Below are 17,804 nucleotides of genomic sequence, written 5' to 3'. Positions count from 1 at the left end.
GCGTTATACGCATGTTGCAAGTTTGTCCACTTTCATTACGCATAGCTGATAATTTCTTTATTTCATATAAAGCAACACATATTTCGCCTGTTTTTCCGTGGCTTCATTATACGTTGGAGTCATATTTTTCTGGCTATGAAAAATAGGCATCTCGGTTCACCCGCTGTTTTCACACATACTTCTCTTGTAATTTATGTGTTTATGCACTCCACTGTTCACAAGCTGTACTCAAAGACAAGCAGCAGTTAATGCACATGTACCTTCGAGAGCAAAGGTGTAGATAACAGGGGTTAAGCAAAAAAAATCATAATAATCGCCATTTCTTCTAGCACAGCCGTGCAGCGTGCAAATGTCTTAATGCATGACGCTGGCTAAACAGTCAAAGGAGGCTGTACCACTTAATTTCCGCCTCTAGGTCTAGGCTACGAAGGAGAAAATTAGCGGCACCTCTTGTCCCCAGAGTGCTCTTGATTATACATCATGGGACGCTGAAGCAACGATGACGCTACGTAGGCACAGTATGATTCTCGTCTAGGGAAGAGCCGTAATTGACACCTGTGGTACACCACGCAACAGAAGCACAACAAGCAAGTAGCTGTATTTATGAATTCCCTTGCGTCACAGAGGCACACATCTACTCTTGAAAACTGTTCAACAATAGACACACACCCAGTGGCGCATACAGAATGGATAAATCAAGGAAAATCCAGCAAATCAGAGCATCAATTGAATATAACGCGCAATCACTTTAAGACGTTGGTGTGCTTTACAGATCTATGCATAAGTTGTATGTAGTTATTTATGGATAAGCTTTACATTACATAGGTAGGATTGATTTAAGGGTTCTTTAATAAGCATTAGCGGGGCTTGCTTCCCGGCACTACTTTCTCTCTCTGCATAGAGGCATTACGTAAGCCCGTTTGCTAATACTTGCATTCCGCGCACGTATGTCCGTCACTTAAACCTGTATATCGGCTCAGTTAATACAGAGAGTAGGGCTAGCTGGAACCGTGACATCATGAACAATATTTCTGCAGCGTTTAGTCGAAAAGAGGAAGGAGAAAGCGAAAGGACAGAAAGCAACAGGCACGTTTCTTCTGTCCTGTTGCTTCGTTTCCGCCGAGATGCCGACCGACGGAGCAGAAGCAACCACGACAAGCTTGGGAGTGGAGGTAAAAGAAGTTTCTCTTTAAATATGTCTCTGTCGTGAAGTCAAGCGTCTGGCGAAGGCAGCAGCGAGCAGCCAAAGCCGATCAGCCTAGTTCACTGGCGCCGCAAGCTCCCTAACGCTTCGCCAGCGCCCGAGCGAGCTCACTGAGGCGCCCCAAAATCGAGAGACGCCGTCGGCGCCGCACACCTCCCGCACGCCAGATGGCAGCACCAGCCTTCCGCGTCAGCTTCCCGAGCGCGCTCACGAAAGTCTCGCGCTTCCAGGCACCCACGTGTGGCTATTTCTTCGCCTTCTTCAACTGGAGGCACGGGTACGCGCATGCGCAGAGGAGCTTGCTCCCCCTGGCCGCGGCGTCCCGAGTCGAAAGGGGAAAACCCCAGCCGCGTTGGTCGATCCGCGTCAAACATCGGAGCGCGTCGCCGGTTGGGCCGCCAGTTTCGTCCCTCGCGCGGTCCCAGGCGCGCTTGTGTCGGCGTGCGCTGATGAGGTATAGTTTGCACTTTCTCTCGCACCCGTGCGCTTCTACTTTTGTACGTCTCGATCGGCGGTCTACGTTTATTGTTTCTTGCGTCGCTGGAAATAACCCGATCATTATTTGCGTCGTTGGATCGAATATGCATGCGGGATACCTTGGTTTCGGAAACACGCGAAGCAACAGGCAGGCGCTGTGGACCCGCCGACTCTTTTTCTGAGTTTAACCGTGCCGTACGAAAGCAGGTACTGGTCGCGAGAATCTACAATATCTTGATGCCACAGTTCACTACTCCTACAACAGGTAATTTTACAACGCCGCGACGTCCACGGCAGCACAGCAGTGAGACTTTACTCCATCATCTAGCGAATCGTGTTGCTGTTGGTTTGGAGTTGCCAACTTCACTGCACTGCGAGTGAATGAGAGAAAGAAAAGCTTTGTTTACCCCAACGAAAGTTTGGAAGAAGAAACGCCAACTTTCTATAAGTTAAAATACGCATATTTAGGGCCGAAGGTAGCCTGAGCAACGTCTCTGGTAGTTGTAAGGATCAGCGACTTGTTGAGTGGTGGATACCAGCGCTGCTAGACGGTCTACGCGGGAGGACCAATGTGTTCGCTCAGCACAAACAGTCCAGGCAGTCACCATTTGAAGGATTACGAAGACCGCGTGAACCTGTCAACGGTGCTCTTCTCGAATATAAAGGTGAGCGGGCTGTGCTAGAATAACACTGCTTGATATCAGTTTTATCATTTATCTTAGGTTTGTGGTGTCGAAAGAAGACACACACACTCGCGCGGGTTACTGGCATCAGAAATTGCATCCAACCTGTTTGAGACACAATTAGCAAATTAAAGAAATGTAAATTTACAATACCTCTAGTGTATTATATCCTTTAGTATTTGCGACAAAGCAATACAATAAAAGATTTCTTTCCAAACAAGCAATTGGCTATGCAATGCGCGTTCTATGTGTTTTAGCACCCACCTAGGTGGTTTTTATTGGTAGGATGAGAATCCCCTTGCTATTTGTTTCTGCCTGCTAAATTTTGTGAGCCTGAAGGCCGGATTTAAATTCGACACACATAACTACACCTTCAACAGCTTAAGCGTATTTTGCTGCTTGTGTTGTGTTTGTGTGAGGCGTTTCAAAGCAGCATTATCTTTCACGTCTTTCGAGCGTCACAAAAGTTCGAAGTAAGGGCGACGCTTCTAGACCAAGTATACAGGTTGCCTATTACTGGGCTATCGGATTCCCGCAGACTTTAATACATCGATAGTGAACAAATTAGTGGGACGCGCATAGGAAAAGACGATGCCGTACAAAAGCAAAATATGAAAGACGGGGTTGTGCGAACGCAAAAAGGGAGGATGCTAAATGCACATGTCCTTGTGCTATTACACAAGAAATATGCACGCTGTTCTTTGCGCGTCACCCTTAGCTGACTTTCTGGTGCATGTGATGGTGCATTTATATTCTTAGTAAGTTCTCATAGCGCCGTGACAAAAGCAATAACGGCAGTTGTTACACTGTGATGACGGTCCTAACGAAAAAAAAAAGCAAATCGGTAAATCGCGTGTCGGCACCTCGTCGGTTAGTATATCAAGCATACGTGATGATTAAATTACAAAATAACTGAGTTGTTTTGCGAATCTCGAAGCTACTACGAAATTCTATCATTTCAATAAGTGGTATATTCACTTAGGTTGCTTCCCCGAATGATTGAAGGCTTGTTTAGACGTTTATTTCATGCAGGATCTTGGTTTTTTAATGGCTTTTAATGGCGCGGACCATGAGAATCGCATGGTCCACGCAAATGAAGGAACGTACCTATTCAACTTCTGGCGCCAATACTGAGATCATTTGCACAAACGTTGGTTAAGCTTGGAAAAGCTCTGCAGAGAAGTACCGAATTGCAGAGTGGCATTTCAGTGGTCTAAAAAGCGTTCCTTGCGATACAGAAAGGTCGTCAGAAATTAGGCGGTAAGGAAGCACACATATAGAGGCAAGCCCGTTTGTGCACAATGGAAGTAAGCTCCCGATCGTATAATCCAAACATCGGGCGGTTCACTTTCTTCGGCGCGCCGGGGGAAAATAATGATTCTGCAATGGCACGCGCGGGTATGCGACGCCTACTTCCCCGAGATAAGACATTATCTATTCTATAAATACCGAAGAGTCCACGACGAGAGGTCGCCCCCGCTTTGGATTAGAGAAATAATCCCGTTTCATAAGCTTAAGTTCCATTGCCAACGCTGAAACGGGTAGTGCTTCCACGAGAATCCGCTTAAAGGCGAATCCTGATTAAAATGCTCCTTTCCTTGGATTCCATGTTTTCGTTTCTGCCTTGAGCGATACGTTTCGTGCTAAGTAAGGGAAAAATGAGCAGCATCTTTTTTTTGTTCTTCGTGCCACTAAAGGTACGCGAAACATGACTTAGTTAAAGGCGTCCGAGACCGTGTCAGGGAAACAGCTTTTGTTTACTGCTTAGTTTATTCGGTCCAAGGCTGCACGTTTATCTGGTGCGTCCTGATTGGCTTCGAGAGTCTTCAGCCAAAAACGTGAACTCCGCCAAGACATCCACGAATTTTAAAGTTCTTTTTATAGTTTGATAGGACACACAAGAGTCATTATTCCACGAATGACATGGCGCACTCATTAGGAGACACACGTGGATGAATATACTCCTTAATTAGTTGATTTTGTGTTGCTGGATCTGGCAGCACTGCGCATTTGGCACTGAAATTTTACCAGCTTCTCGTGTTGATGAAAAGGCTCCAATGCGATAATAAAGGCATAATAAAGTCAATAAAGGCGAGAGGCGGCGCGTGGGTGACACATGGGCGCGATTCACAACAGCCGCGGCAGACAGACCTCCGCTAATGCAGCGCTTTGTTTCCATACAGACGAGGCGCGATGCTCAGGCGCCATATCGTAGCCATCGTCGCCGCAAAGACCATCTTGCGAGGCACTACGCTTTTGTTTTCACGCTTTCGCCGTATAACATCCTGCTCCGCTTTCCTCCTCGCGCTCTCTTCTCTAGCGCCATCTTTCATCTCCCGCTGCGCTCCACGCTCACTTTCCTCCTTCGCTGTGTTCGTTCGCTCGGGTACGCGGGGACAACGCCGCAGGAACGGGTGCCTAAGTGCTGCGCTGTAAAATTTGAAGGCTCTGGATTGTTTAAAACCGACGCCCTAACATAAAAATAAGATGCAACACTGCTTATTTTTATAACAGTGGCCCCCAACATCTGTTTATTAATATAGAGGATGCTGGAGCTGAACCCGGTTCTGTCGAATCCGAAGGGGATCACAAATCATTTTCGATATATAGGTAATTCGATATATAAAATACGGTCGAACCCGTATATAGAACCCACATATAACGAATTATTGTGTATACCGAACAGCTGTAAAATACCCTAGAAAATCTCATGCAAACGTATAAGGCTGGTGCACGCATACACCTATAGAACGCCCTTTCACCAGCACATTCCATATATCGAACGCGGCGCCACGCCGAAGACTTCAAAGTGTACTTTGTGCACTTTGAGGTCTTCTGGCACCTGGAGATGGAGAAGAGAACGTGCAGTCAGTTGAGCCGTGTGGGTCGTGCGTGCACGTGCAGTCAGTTGAGCCCCGTCGAGATGTTCGGCTAGCCCTCGTGCTACCTCGAGCGTCAACATTCCGATTTTCGTGGCGTCGTCATGTGGGTTGAGTGCCTATTCGTGAGTTCATTTACCGCAAGCGATGACCGCTGCTATTGCACAGAAAAGAATCAACTTCGACTTTGAAATGAAGCTGCAAGTGATCCAGCAAATTTTGCAGGTAAATAAAGTGTGCTTGCTTTTTTGCCGAGTGACGTGCAGTAATTTATCGGCCTTCGGACGCACCAATGGGCAAGGCACCATTTTCTTCAGAGCATATTACAGTCAATTGCGGATATACGGAATCAGAAGCGGATCACAAAAATGTTCGATATGTAGGTAATTTGATATATAAAATAATAGGCCCTGATGCAAAGGCGCCTTACCGATTGGTGCGTCCGAGGGCTGCTAAGTTACTGTGCACGCAACTCGGAAGGAAAATAAAAAGAAGCAACCAAACTTCCGTTACCTTTATTTACAATCATAAAGTGATTGTAAACAAATCATTTCCTTAGTCAAAAGATAATTTCTCAAATTTATGCATGCTTCAGGGTAGTGAGACAATCACATTCATACAAGGAACATCAGATCAGCGTAGCTGCCTTCGAATAGTGGCATACGCCGCCAATACGGTGGCTAAGCCATCATGAGCATGAAATGTGGCGCTTCTATTTGTTGGAACTCCGCAGTTCTGACTTTTAATGGTCTTTTCAAAGCTAAGATATTATCGTAGTTTCATTACCTGATAAAAGGTTCATTATTTCTTACATTTGGCACTACGGTTATTCAGCTAACTTACTTTGCAACAGAAATACACTGAAGTGTGCAAGATTACTTACGCTTGCAATGTTTCGCAGTAAAGTTAATTAGTAAATTAGCGTAAGCCAGTTCACAGCATTGAAAAATCGTGCGAGAACAACACATAACATAATCAAGCAGAAAAAAAGACAGTTAAAAAATGCTGCAACGTTCTTTGTGATGGGGTAATGCCAGATATAAAAATTAACTCCATGTACTTTCTTAGATTCTCCCCGACTGTTTAAATACGGGTAAGAGAGCACTGTCTCTTAATCTGAGTATGAGACGCTAAGAGCCAGATCGCATTACCCAGTTCCAAGCTGTCGCAACTGAGATCTGAAACAACCAAGAAGGAACTCCTCTTCGGTTTGTATGTTGCGCAGTTGTACAGCGGGTCCTAAATCCTTTCGCGAGGCACTGGTCTTTTTTTATAACATTTCGTTTACGTGACTGAGGAGCGAATGCGTTCGGCGGCTCTGCCGGCTCTGATAAAATGGAAGGCGGGCCTACCATTAGCGGAGGACCACCTAATGCACGGACATCATTTCTTCCGGTTTTCTGTTTTGTCTTTCCGGTGCGCAACCACAAGCCAAATGGGCTAAAGCAGCCAGTATCGTAACCATAGAATTATTTTAACTTTAGGGGCAGTTCCCGCCCCCGGATTTCTTGCCTTTTCTATTGCCTTGTTTCTGAGTATATTTATACGGGAAAATCTAAGTACCACGAGCACCGTGAAGAAAGTATTATGATGTTACCGCAATAACAAATATTCAACTTGAGAAATAAACGTGGATGATTGTGATGTAGTATTCCGGGTGTCAAAATATAGTTTACGAAATTTTTAAAAACTGCCTGTGGCAGGTAGCATAATTCTTATCATTGAGCTGGGTTATTCGATGAGGTACACATTAGTTGCACGAGAAATCGAAACACATATTCAACTAATTATCAAAAAAATCACTAAATAACTTGCCAGTTATCTACGACACATATTGCAATTTACGAATTGCAATGTACGAATATCGCAATTAACACGCAATAAGGAACGTAATGCGGGATGAGTGAGAGGTAGCGCTGCTAAGAACTCTGGTCCGTATTCACAAAAACATCTTACGGTAGAAATTATTCGTAAGAGGAAATTTCAGCCAGTGCGGATACTGGACACAGCTTAACGAAGGTTGCCGACGGAGGCCCAAACGCACTTAAGAACAAGACGCTTTGCGAAATCGGCCTGGCTGGAGCAGGAAGATGTTATAGAAAACAAATACTCCCCTTAGTCCACGCAAAACAATGGCGCCGAAGGCGCACATACCGAGGTAGGAGCGTAGCACAAGCTGTTTCCAAGTGAACGGGCAATATTGGCCCTTGAGGGAGGGGTGAGTTCGCATAGCCCTAAGTTTCAACTTCAATACACATGCGGGAAAAAAATGCTACAGGCGCACTGTTGTTCATGCGCTTGAAAAACAGACGGATTAAACCTGTGCAATGTTCACGAAAGTAAAATGAAGGACCGCAGCCTACTATCGCCTAAATTTATTGCTTCGCATTCTGCCTAATACTCGCGACCAGCATTGAGCGTGCCTAACCACTGGCAATACATGTAGAGAGGTTAGCACACGTAGGATAAATGTGTTGTGGCGTGCGCGAGATAACTTGAAAGAACACGCAAGTGACGATTTCTGTAAATAATCTATTTATGTGCGAAAGAGTTTAAGTCTCTCGGTGCTGTGTAGAGCGCCCGGGATTTGTAATATTATTTCGACCCATCGTTCTACCTTCGTATTTGGCTGGCCAAGAATTCTGTGCCATCAAATGACACCCTGCAAAGCGAGCGGCTTGTGTGTATCGGCTTATTTAGGCACAGTTAGCGTTTTTATGAACTCTAGCATAAGTGGGGCGAACGCTCTTGCGCGGCGGTGAAGATGCCCTGACAGAAAAAAAAAAAAGAACAATGGGAGCAGCCAGCGGGGAGCCGGGGGCCCCAGCGGGTCTCCGCCGGCTAGTCCCTCAGGACCTCAATAAAAGTTCATTGTCTGTCTCTCTGTTTCCAGGCGATAGAATACCGTGTTTTATCCTGCTAAAAAAACCGACGTTGCTGAAGTTGCGTTGTGTCACCATGTCGCTTTTTCTCGCACCTTTAATCTACAGGTTCAAGCTCTGTGGGAAGCTAGGATTGTTTCCGTGTAACAGCATTGCAAATTCATCGTTCCTTTTGGCAGCCTATATAGCAGGGGCTGGCTGCAGGAGAAAATGCTTTGCAGGCACTTTAGACAAGCTCAAGAACTTAACCTAATTTTTTAAATGTTAATGAAGCACATTTGAGCCATCTGTATTGGCCCCTTCTCTTGTGGAATCAGTTATACAGGATAAGAAACAAAAACAAATATAACACTGAAAAAGAGTCAAACAAAACGACAGACTCATTCCAGAAACGATAATGACAAGCAACGGCACTGAATAATTTATTTAATTTATTAAGCACCTGTGACAAATTCAACTACAAAAAAATGCAACGACCCTCGCTTAAACTCTCGAGCTGCGTTAACGTGATGCAGGTTTACATGGCCTTGTGTATGTATAATTCAAGGCGCTCTTAAACCCAAAGTAGGGAAGGCGGTTGTGCCGAAATGGGTCGCATTAATCCGCGTCCTGCGCACCGCCCAAGAGGGCGACACTTAACATAGCAAGAGTGTACCTTTGCCTTTTCTTACTGGCAGCATAAGCCTGCGCGGTTTACCACGCTGTAATAAATAACTCGCGTTTCGTAAGTAAAACAAGTTTTCATCGTGCGCAAGAAAGACTACATAACGTCACAGGCTCGCGGTGTTCGTGGGTTCTAAAGAAGACCGTGCTAATGAATATATCAGTCTTAACGTAAAATCCATAGAATGTACACTTGCTTAAGATTTTAGGCAGGCTTTTTTTTCTGAAATTCCTGTCTCTATTTTGTGTAAGCTTTACCAACATTGCTGCCTGCAATCCATTAGTGTAGATCACTTCCTCAGTGAAACATTTATTACAAAGAGATGCAAAAAGAACACACACTGTCACTTTTTCCATTATTCCGAGCTCGTGAGAAATAAAATTCACATATACAGTCTGCGGTGAGAAATTGCGCGAGTGAGGTTCTTTGTGGGAAAGCCTTCGATTAACGATGACCGCTAGCTCGCAAGCTTCTATGGTATACATTTCCAAGACCGAGAGGCGCGCATTTACTCGTGCGTGGTCTCTAAAATTTACCGTATGGACCGCCGCTCTTAAAAAAGCTAGTCATATTTTAGTGGAAATCTTGAAGCAGCCAGCTAAAAGTTCTGATAAGTATGGTACACAATACTTCAGAATTATTAACAAATAAGAAAAACATGGCATTCTTTTTCTGCAGAGAATTGAGGCTCGGCATTGTGCACTCATAAATTTGTCGTTCATACTAGCGTGTTTCATGTCCTTAAGATATTCATGTAAGCCAGTACAGTCGTTTGAAGAACTACGAGAACGTCTAACACTCCAACAATATGCATGAAAATCACAATTAGCGATAAAAGAAACCAATGGGAAGACATCGATCATTTGTTGGGCTCCTGCGGACGTGGCTTGGTGTGGATTGATGTTTGTTCTTTTTTTTTTCGTTTTTCTGCACAATATTTCTGGTAATTTACTTTCACTGAAGAGAGCGCGCGCTAGGTAAATTTAAATGCGCATAAATCTATGGGCAGACTTACTCTCGAGTATGCAGATGAAATGTGGGGCAACCACCTTAGAGCATATCATTTGTAAGCTGTGGAGCGAGTCCAGCGTTTGAACGTACGCGAATTATACATTCTGAGCATCAAACAAATCCCTACATTACTAGTCAGCATTACTAGAGCAAACTTTAAACACTTGCATTGCGAAGACTAATTTCAAGGTTTATAATTTAGTACCTCCTTTTCCTCGGTACAAAACACACCGAGCGAGAGAGGTATTTATACAAGAACCACACCAGCTTTCAAGGAAGCCAGACTATGGTAAAACCGCACATAAACAAGCACGCCGTGTCTGAGAGCCTACAGCTGCGATAAATGGCTTTCGTCCAAGCAGATGAACAGCGCAGTCGACTGAACAATAGAAACACAAACCAGACATAGTCTGCATCGTACTCACTTTGAAAACCTACCTCACGTGCCGCTAACAGGGCGCTTAGGAAGAAAATCCGCACACTGCAAAGTCTTAGCAGGTATGGATGCTCAGGAAATGTACAAAAAATAATTTTCAGTGTACAGGCGCAATCCAAGTCTGAATATTTTTGAGCAATGCTTTATATTCGCGCACCGTACTTAGGTACACACGTTAAAACACAAGTAAGTAGAAATTACTGCACATCTCCCCTACTATATGTTATCTCAGATATTCAGACAAGGACATTGGAGCGCAAGACACTGTAATTTTTTGTATTAGTGATTTCCTTGTTTCACGAGAATTCATGATTACGGAATAAAACATTGCCTGTTTTTGACAAGCATTATTTGTCTGATTGTCGTAAACATTTGTGTTGTAAATTGTGTGTGACTCATTCACGGTTTGCAAAAATAGGACGTGTTTTATGTAGCATTGAAATTGCTCCTGTAATTTCAATAATTTGAGATTGGTATTGCAGAAACGGACGAAATTGAATAGCGATGCTTCGAAAACAACGCACGTATGCATCTCTTTAAATGGAACTGTGAAAATTTAAATATTCTCTCCAGTGGCAGCAGGGGCTTCCTTCCATGTCTATAGGGTAATGGGTGTTTTCATTGTCCATTCTGTTGTGCTTCATGGTTTTCCTACAATACGTCGTGGCTACGTTACACGGCACGACCGCTCATAGGAAGTAATTCTCAAGGCAATGGAAATGAATATATTTGCGCAAAGAAGAGTTCTTTTAAATTGCAGCCGCAGTAATTTCATGCTTACAGGTGCGCTGCCTGCTCGCCGAGATATCTCTTAAGCACACGTGTTTGGGAAATATCTCACTGTCGCGGTGTCGTAGCGGAGTGGTGCCGGCCGTGTTCAACGTTGCATGAGAGAGGCCGACGCTGTAGCCAGCCAGAAAATAATTACCCTACATGTAGGGTTTTTTAGGCTTTTTCAGTGCTTTGGTGGGCCGTGGAGTCATTGGACAATTTATTCGATGAATTATGTGGCTGTTCGATGCTTGGCCAACTTGTTTTGTGAAAGGCTTTTGAATTAGGCCCTGCAACACTTGGCCTGTAGCATCCGACGAATATTTCATATGCTCAAACACAATGCATCTGTTTGATTTAACTCTTCAGCAGTTGGACTGATAGTAAGGACAGATGCTCCTTTTCCATAACATTGTCCACCCAAATTCCAGGGATGGTAGTGATGTTGATGCTGTGGAAACATGAGTTTTTTTCTGATATCACAAGGGCGGTTACATCAGTGAAGTCTGCACGCGCTGTATTCCCATAGGCATTGACGTTGGAAAGCAAACTCTAGCACATGACCTACGAGTTCGCTACCAGCCATATTGTGAGGCAGCTACCGTCTAAATTATTCTACTCGTCTGAAGCAATATTTCCTTCTTATAAACCGCAACTTCTCTTAGTGGGGACGCTTCTGAAGCACTATGCTCACGTGTCGTGTTATGCAGGAAGGATTCAACAAAATTGGAGAACCCTGCCATCTTATATAATTTGGTAGTGACGAAAATACCAGCTTAAAAATAAAGTGAAACGCATTTATTTCAGCAGAAATTGGACAGAAACATGCCACGCAAGTGTCCACAAATATGTGGACTGCCCGTGCTCACCTTATCTTTACTGAAGCACTGCGATTACAGAAGACAAAGACATCTCCAGCATAAGTAATGTTGAAGCAAAAAAAAAATCTGGACTGACTTCCGGCTGTGACTGATTAGAACTGTGTCAATAAGGGCGTTGTAAACAAGCTAATAACGCTCATCTGGACAGCTGCTGGCATTTTAGAACAGGCCGAGGCAGAATTTCGGCTGTCGTGGTCAGTTCGTAACAGCGTTCGAGAAAGTACATTTTTAGAAATAAATATCTAATAAGCACTTATTGGACCTCGTGCTTTGCTATTTGCACAGGAAGTGAAGCTTCTGTAGTGTGAATTAAAATTTTCAATGCATTTCTCAGGTACTACTGAAGTGGTTTAGATTGCATGATTTCCTCGCCAGTAAAAGCAGCACCTCATTAACTTTATGCAAGTTGCCATTATGTGCAAATTAATAGATTGCTTGGCAAACGCGCATGAGTCGGAGTTTGTACAGAACTTTATGAGTTAGAAAACATTAATTTCGAGATATATTTCTTGTGGGATTTATATTTTTAATAATTGTTGTTTAATGTTAACGTTCCTTCTTATTTAAGGGTATGTAGCTAAGTATTTTTTACGAGACATTATAGTGCGTAGGTTCAAATGCAGAGTCAAAGTGAAGGCCTCGTAGGGCCACGTAGTGGCTACATTGGATCTCGTTACTCGTGGTCGATATACAGGTGAGGCTAATCCTTAATCTTTAGTGACGCAACAGTAATAACCTAAGCGCCAACGTCCACTATTATCCGAAATTCTGAGGGTGGAGAATTAGCTGTACCAAAATATATTCTGTCACTGCTGGAGCAGTTCTTCGTTGATGGTGTTTAATGCATGTACCACTTCACTAAGAAGTTTTATGGCAGAAATAAAAAAAATTCCTGGAAAACTGCCGACAGGAACAAACAAGATGCGCCCCTATATTTTTTCATGAGATAAAATTTCTGCAGACGACTGTTCATGATTGTCTATAACTTTGCATACATTTGGCGAAATTGTGGCTACAGTTGATTTCCTCGGAAAGAACATTACATTTTTTTGCTCTGTCCTTGTATAAAAGTTTGTTTGCTTCTATTATCTCACTTGCCTCAACTTTATATATTGCTGCAAATCAAAAGAACTATAGCTTAGGTCAAGTGAACATGCACACTTCGCGTTAAAAATGAGGTCAGTGTTGGCATCAGTGCCTGTGCCTGGAAAATGTGAGTTTCAAATTCTGACGAAGCGAAAGTGAAATATTATGGTTCATAACAAAAGTATATTTCTGCCAATCTCAACCCGCCGACAAGGAAGACTTAGAGGCAAGTGCGATTACACTTGTGCAATAGTTGTCATTCGAGGCTCGGCCGCAATCTCGTCTATGCCCGTTCAGCGCCATTACAGTTTCTCCGGAGATGGCGGGTCGTCGTTTTCCATCTCGGTCGAGGCGGTGCCATTTTGATGGCCGAAAAATGCAAAGACGCACGTTTGCGTTGATTTAGGGGCACGTTAAAAGATGGACTGTTGTATATTATATCATGCGATGAAGTTGAAGAAGACATGTAAAAAAGAGCCCGCCATGCAGTAGCCAGTTCGCCGCTTTTTTTCATCTTATAAACATGTGCGGCAATTATCAAAGTCCGTTTGGCAAAAGAGATCTCCAGGGGAGGGGGGGGGGATATGCGGTAAGTGTCCATCTAGTGAACATATCCATTTCAGCTGCTGCAGAAGTGCTGATTGGTTGGGCTGGGGTACCAGTCAGATCGAAACAGGCGTCCCCAGCTAGTCTCCTCTTCACTGGCTCAGTTCCAACCAATCATCGGCAACCGAAATGGACGGTCCACGAGGTCGACACTTATGGAACCCTTCTCTTCCTCCCCCCTTTCCCAAGGAAAAGGAGCATGCTGATGCCGTTCTTAACGAAGACTACTGGACAATATTGCGCATTAACGATAAATTGCAGGCGATGTTGCATCTGTTACCTGCGCTAAGCTTTCAGTGAAGTCTGGATGAATGCCTCCGTGTTTCAGTGTGCTATAGCTTAACTGCCGGAAATATAATCTGGACCTGCCGCTGCAGCAATATGGCTATGGCGTTAGGGTGCTGAGCTGGATGTCGCATGTACAACATCGACCGCTGTGTTGGCTAAAAACACAGAAGCAATCATGTACCATGCCGAAGGTGCATGTTAAGGAATCCAACGTGGCTCGACAATTATTCTTTCGAGAATAAACTTCTGTGTAGGACAGTTTATAGTAAAGTAAGGAAGTTATGCATAAGAAGTTTGCGCCACTCTACGAAGGTTACGCTTAGCGGTAAACAAGCCTTTCTACACAGTATCAGTTTCTCCAGGCTTTCTTTAAAGCAAGTGTCTTAAACCACGTAGGATGTACGCGTGAACAATCCAGTCGCTCATCTTAAAGATACGGTGGATGCATAACGAGAAATGCTTTACCCAACCGCGTTCGCGAATCTTAACGCAACCTTCAGAGCACAGTGGTTAGAATACTTAAAGAGCTGCTTATCATACACGCATACCTTTCCGTCATGAAACGTGCTATGTAGAATCCTGCGCAACCAAGCGGAATATTCTACGAGCCGTAGTATAGTTAGACTGCAGTCGGTGCTAGCGCGGTGGAGGGCCCGCTATAGTAACGAAACAGTTTTAGCACAAGAAGGTTAGAGCTCAATGTACGTCCAATTTAAAAGAAGCGGCCTTCGAAATACCGAAATCACAAAAACAATGTGGCATTGGCTCAAACAATTGTGAAGCAGTGGCCAGTATAACAATAAAAGAATCATTCTCGCAAGCTTCAGCGGTGGCTTTAAGGTAGTAACGCAAATTGCCACGTTGTAGTCCGGGTCTGATTTTCCGTGGCACCTTCTATTTGTTTGCTCTTTGTTGTGTCGGTTTCCCTGACGTGGCGAAGACCTTTTCCCCACTTCGATCTCATATTAGTAATCGCGTCAGGCAGCGCGTCCTGACTCTCGCTAGACAACCTGGACTATTGTACTGCCGGGTCATGCGTGTAAGTGCGTTTGTTGCGCTGTTTCTGCACGACGTTTGTTCCACTGTTACTACATTTCCTCTAGTGCTTCTAAGCAAGGCGCAATAAACTAAAATGCCTGATCCGACAGTCCGATGTGTGCGGCTGTCCGGCAGCAGTGAGGAAGCACTGCTTCCTGTCGTTTCGCTTTGTGAGATAAGTAACGAAAAAGGTTCTCGCCGGATCAAGTAAACTGCCGCAAAAAAGGAACCAAAAGAAAATTGATTGAATTAGTACCCAACCAACGTATCCAGTGCAGATATCGGTGGTATTACCACATCACCAACAAAATTGCCGAGTTACGATGGTTTCTGTATTTCTAATATAAAGCGCTGGCTGCAAACTGTCTAGGTTTCTGCTCCTAGATATATGTTGACTTGGGGGTTTATAAAAAGCAATTCTTGCGTGCGCTACCTACGTTATACTCTAACCTTTTATCTATAAAGTATTAGACACAAACAGCCACACTGCATGTTTCGTTAGAAAAGCAAGCCCTCAGCCACGTCAGCACTGATTACCGTCGAAGTGAGCTACTGAACCTATACCCTCCTTCCTGTTTGCACAGAACCCCATCTATACAGCACTCGCTCCTCTAAATAGACGAAACAACATCAATGTAGTAGTCTGTACGCACAGCGCTGCAAGTTTTTTTAAACGTATGCAGAACTACGAGATCTGATAAGACGACGTAACTCGCGCTACCAATCTTTCATTTTTTTTGTTAGCGTTCTGCAAATTGGTATGAATAAAGCAGTCTCCATAAGGAAGCGTGAAAAACAAACTGTTTTCAGCGACAAAGCGAACGTTGTGAAGAAGGTCACTCGCGCCTGCTTGCGAAAGAAAACGCAAGGCGACTTGAAGAGCTCTCAGTGTAACGAAGTGTTCGAAGAATTTCTGTGCTTCTCCGCTTCACTTAACGTATGTGTTAATTTGTGGATGACAGTTCCGACTCTTAGATGTTCGTAATTACGAAATGGCGTGACATGGATGCATTTGCACCGATGCGTTTAATAGATCGGTAGCGAAGCCTAATTGCATCATTCATCTATTTGATTTTATCTATTTCATCGATCATTTTCTTCCGTGCTTCTTGATCAAGGGGCAGTAAACGAAATGCGTTTCCTTTTTTTTAAAGGACGCATCGCGCAGTCAAGCAGATACGACAGTTGCAGCAGCGATAAGCACGCCCATCTGCCTGGGCAGCGCAAATTCAGGCACGCTTCTTCGCAGTACACAAACAATAAGTGATGACGCGAGGAAAGCATGTATTAGGCTGTTCAGCGTGCTTAAGCCCGACGTATCTTAACGACATGCAACTTCGACTAAATACGTGAGACGTACTTTCACAAAAAACACTGTACAATTCGTCTAACGTGCTTGTGCAAAAATTTCAGTCGTGACGTGGAAGGTACCTTTAGCCACATCCTTTCTTAAAACAGCATGGCGATATGACGTCGTCTGCCTAATGTAGCTCAAAATTCGACTGTGAACTCCCTGACACACCCGTACAAGGTTGCTCTGCATTTGTTTCTATCAATTATTGCGCAAGAGTCTAAGCGTATCAGCGTTGCAGCGTACCAGTTAAATGTTAACGGTAATGTGTAAAGAGAGAAAGAGCGATGAAAGAAGGGATAGGCAGAGATTCGAACGAAAGAAATTTTGGTTGCTACAACCCCATACAGAGGGGTGGGGGAGGAAGCTGTAGAGAGATTCGAAGGACACATATATATACATATATACATATATATATATATATATATATATATATATATATAGAGAGAGAGAGAGAGAGAGAAATAGTAAGAGGGAGGAACAGCACAGGCAAACAATCATTACTGTTGAAAGCACACACTAGCATCTAACATTTTTTCAGTGCTGGAGTCGCTCGTGCAGGCTTCTTGCCTGTACGTGATTGCAACAATGCAATCGTAGCCCTCTGCTGCGACGGCTCGTGAGGTAGGCGTTATAACATTATTTGCTCTGACACCAGTGAATCGTGAGTGGGAGCTAGCGCAGTAACAAGCATTTCCCTCTAAACACTGTATCGAGGACGGTCACACAAAAAGTGTTTATGCATCTCCTCGAGACTGATGTCATCACTGGCTGCGTTGTCAGCCATTTCAATACTGAAGGCAATAGGATTTGTAAAGGCTGTATTCCTGTCAAAGCCGATGAAGTAGGGTAGCATCCCATCGGCGAAGTCCTGGCGTGATGCAAAGGCGGAGCGAAGAGTCCAGGCGTCGGTTGTTTTGAAAACTTCGTGCGCGCCACATGGAGTTTGTGCCATCACGCACCAGCACTCGAATTATTATAGCCGCGTGTGAACGTGACTTCAATATGACTTTTGTGAGGCAAGGAATCTTTAAATGATGCACGCGAATTTCTGTACAGTTAATTCAGCCAGAATGTGTAACTTTGCTTTAAGTCTGCCTTTAAGTGTATACCCTTGTCTTTTAATGTATACCGTCTGCATTTGCTTTTAATTTTCTGCCTTGGCAGTCCACATTGGTTGTGATATCAACCACTGTGATGAGTGCCTTCACACTACGCTGTAACCTTTACACAGCGGTTATTGCACTGCAGTCGTTACATTGCAAAAGCGCTGGCATTCTCTAATTTATCAGGCTCCTCTGTGCGTTAGCTCCATAAGTTCACATAACAATATTTCGCTATATTTAACGACGGTTTCTTGAACATTTTGATTCTATCTCTCTCGCAGCGGCATCGAAAAGTTCGTCAAACTTTCTGGGATGAAACCACCGAGCACTACATTGCGTGTTTCGGGGGGAACGTGATGGACCCGCGTTGCATAATAATGATATTTCGCTTTCGGGCCGCATGAAAGCAGGAACCCGGCAAAGTGCGATAACTGCCCAGTC

At 44.1% G+C, this 17,804-nt stretch overlaps 1 protein-coding gene across 2 annotated transcripts in view; it reads left to right on the top strand.

Moving 5' to 3' along the window:
• Positions 1-1,079: 1,079 nt before the first annotated feature.
• Positions 1,080-17,804, top strand: part of LOC119453778 (allatostatin-A receptor) — a 35,882-nt gene continuing 19,157 nt past the window's right edge. Inside the window, exons 1-2 of one of the 2 annotated variants that reach the window (XM_049668502.1) lie at positions 1,080-1,090; positions 1,834-2,346. The gene's annotated coding sequence lies outside the window, so the exon portion shown is untranslated. Of the gene's footprint in view, positions 1,091-1,143; positions 2,347-17,804 lie in introns of those variants that run through there. The other variant, XM_037715833.2, reaches the window with a different exon arrangement.

Source organism: Dermacentor silvarum, chromosome 5, assembly GCF_013339745.2.
Source record: "Dermacentor silvarum isolate Dsil-2018 chromosome 5, BIME_Dsil_1.4, whole genome shotgun sequence".
Lineage (NCBI taxonomy): Eukaryota > Metazoa > Arthropoda > Arachnida > Ixodida > Ixodidae > Dermacentor > Dermacentor silvarum.
This window is presented reverse-complemented; position numbering and strand designations above follow the sequence as displayed.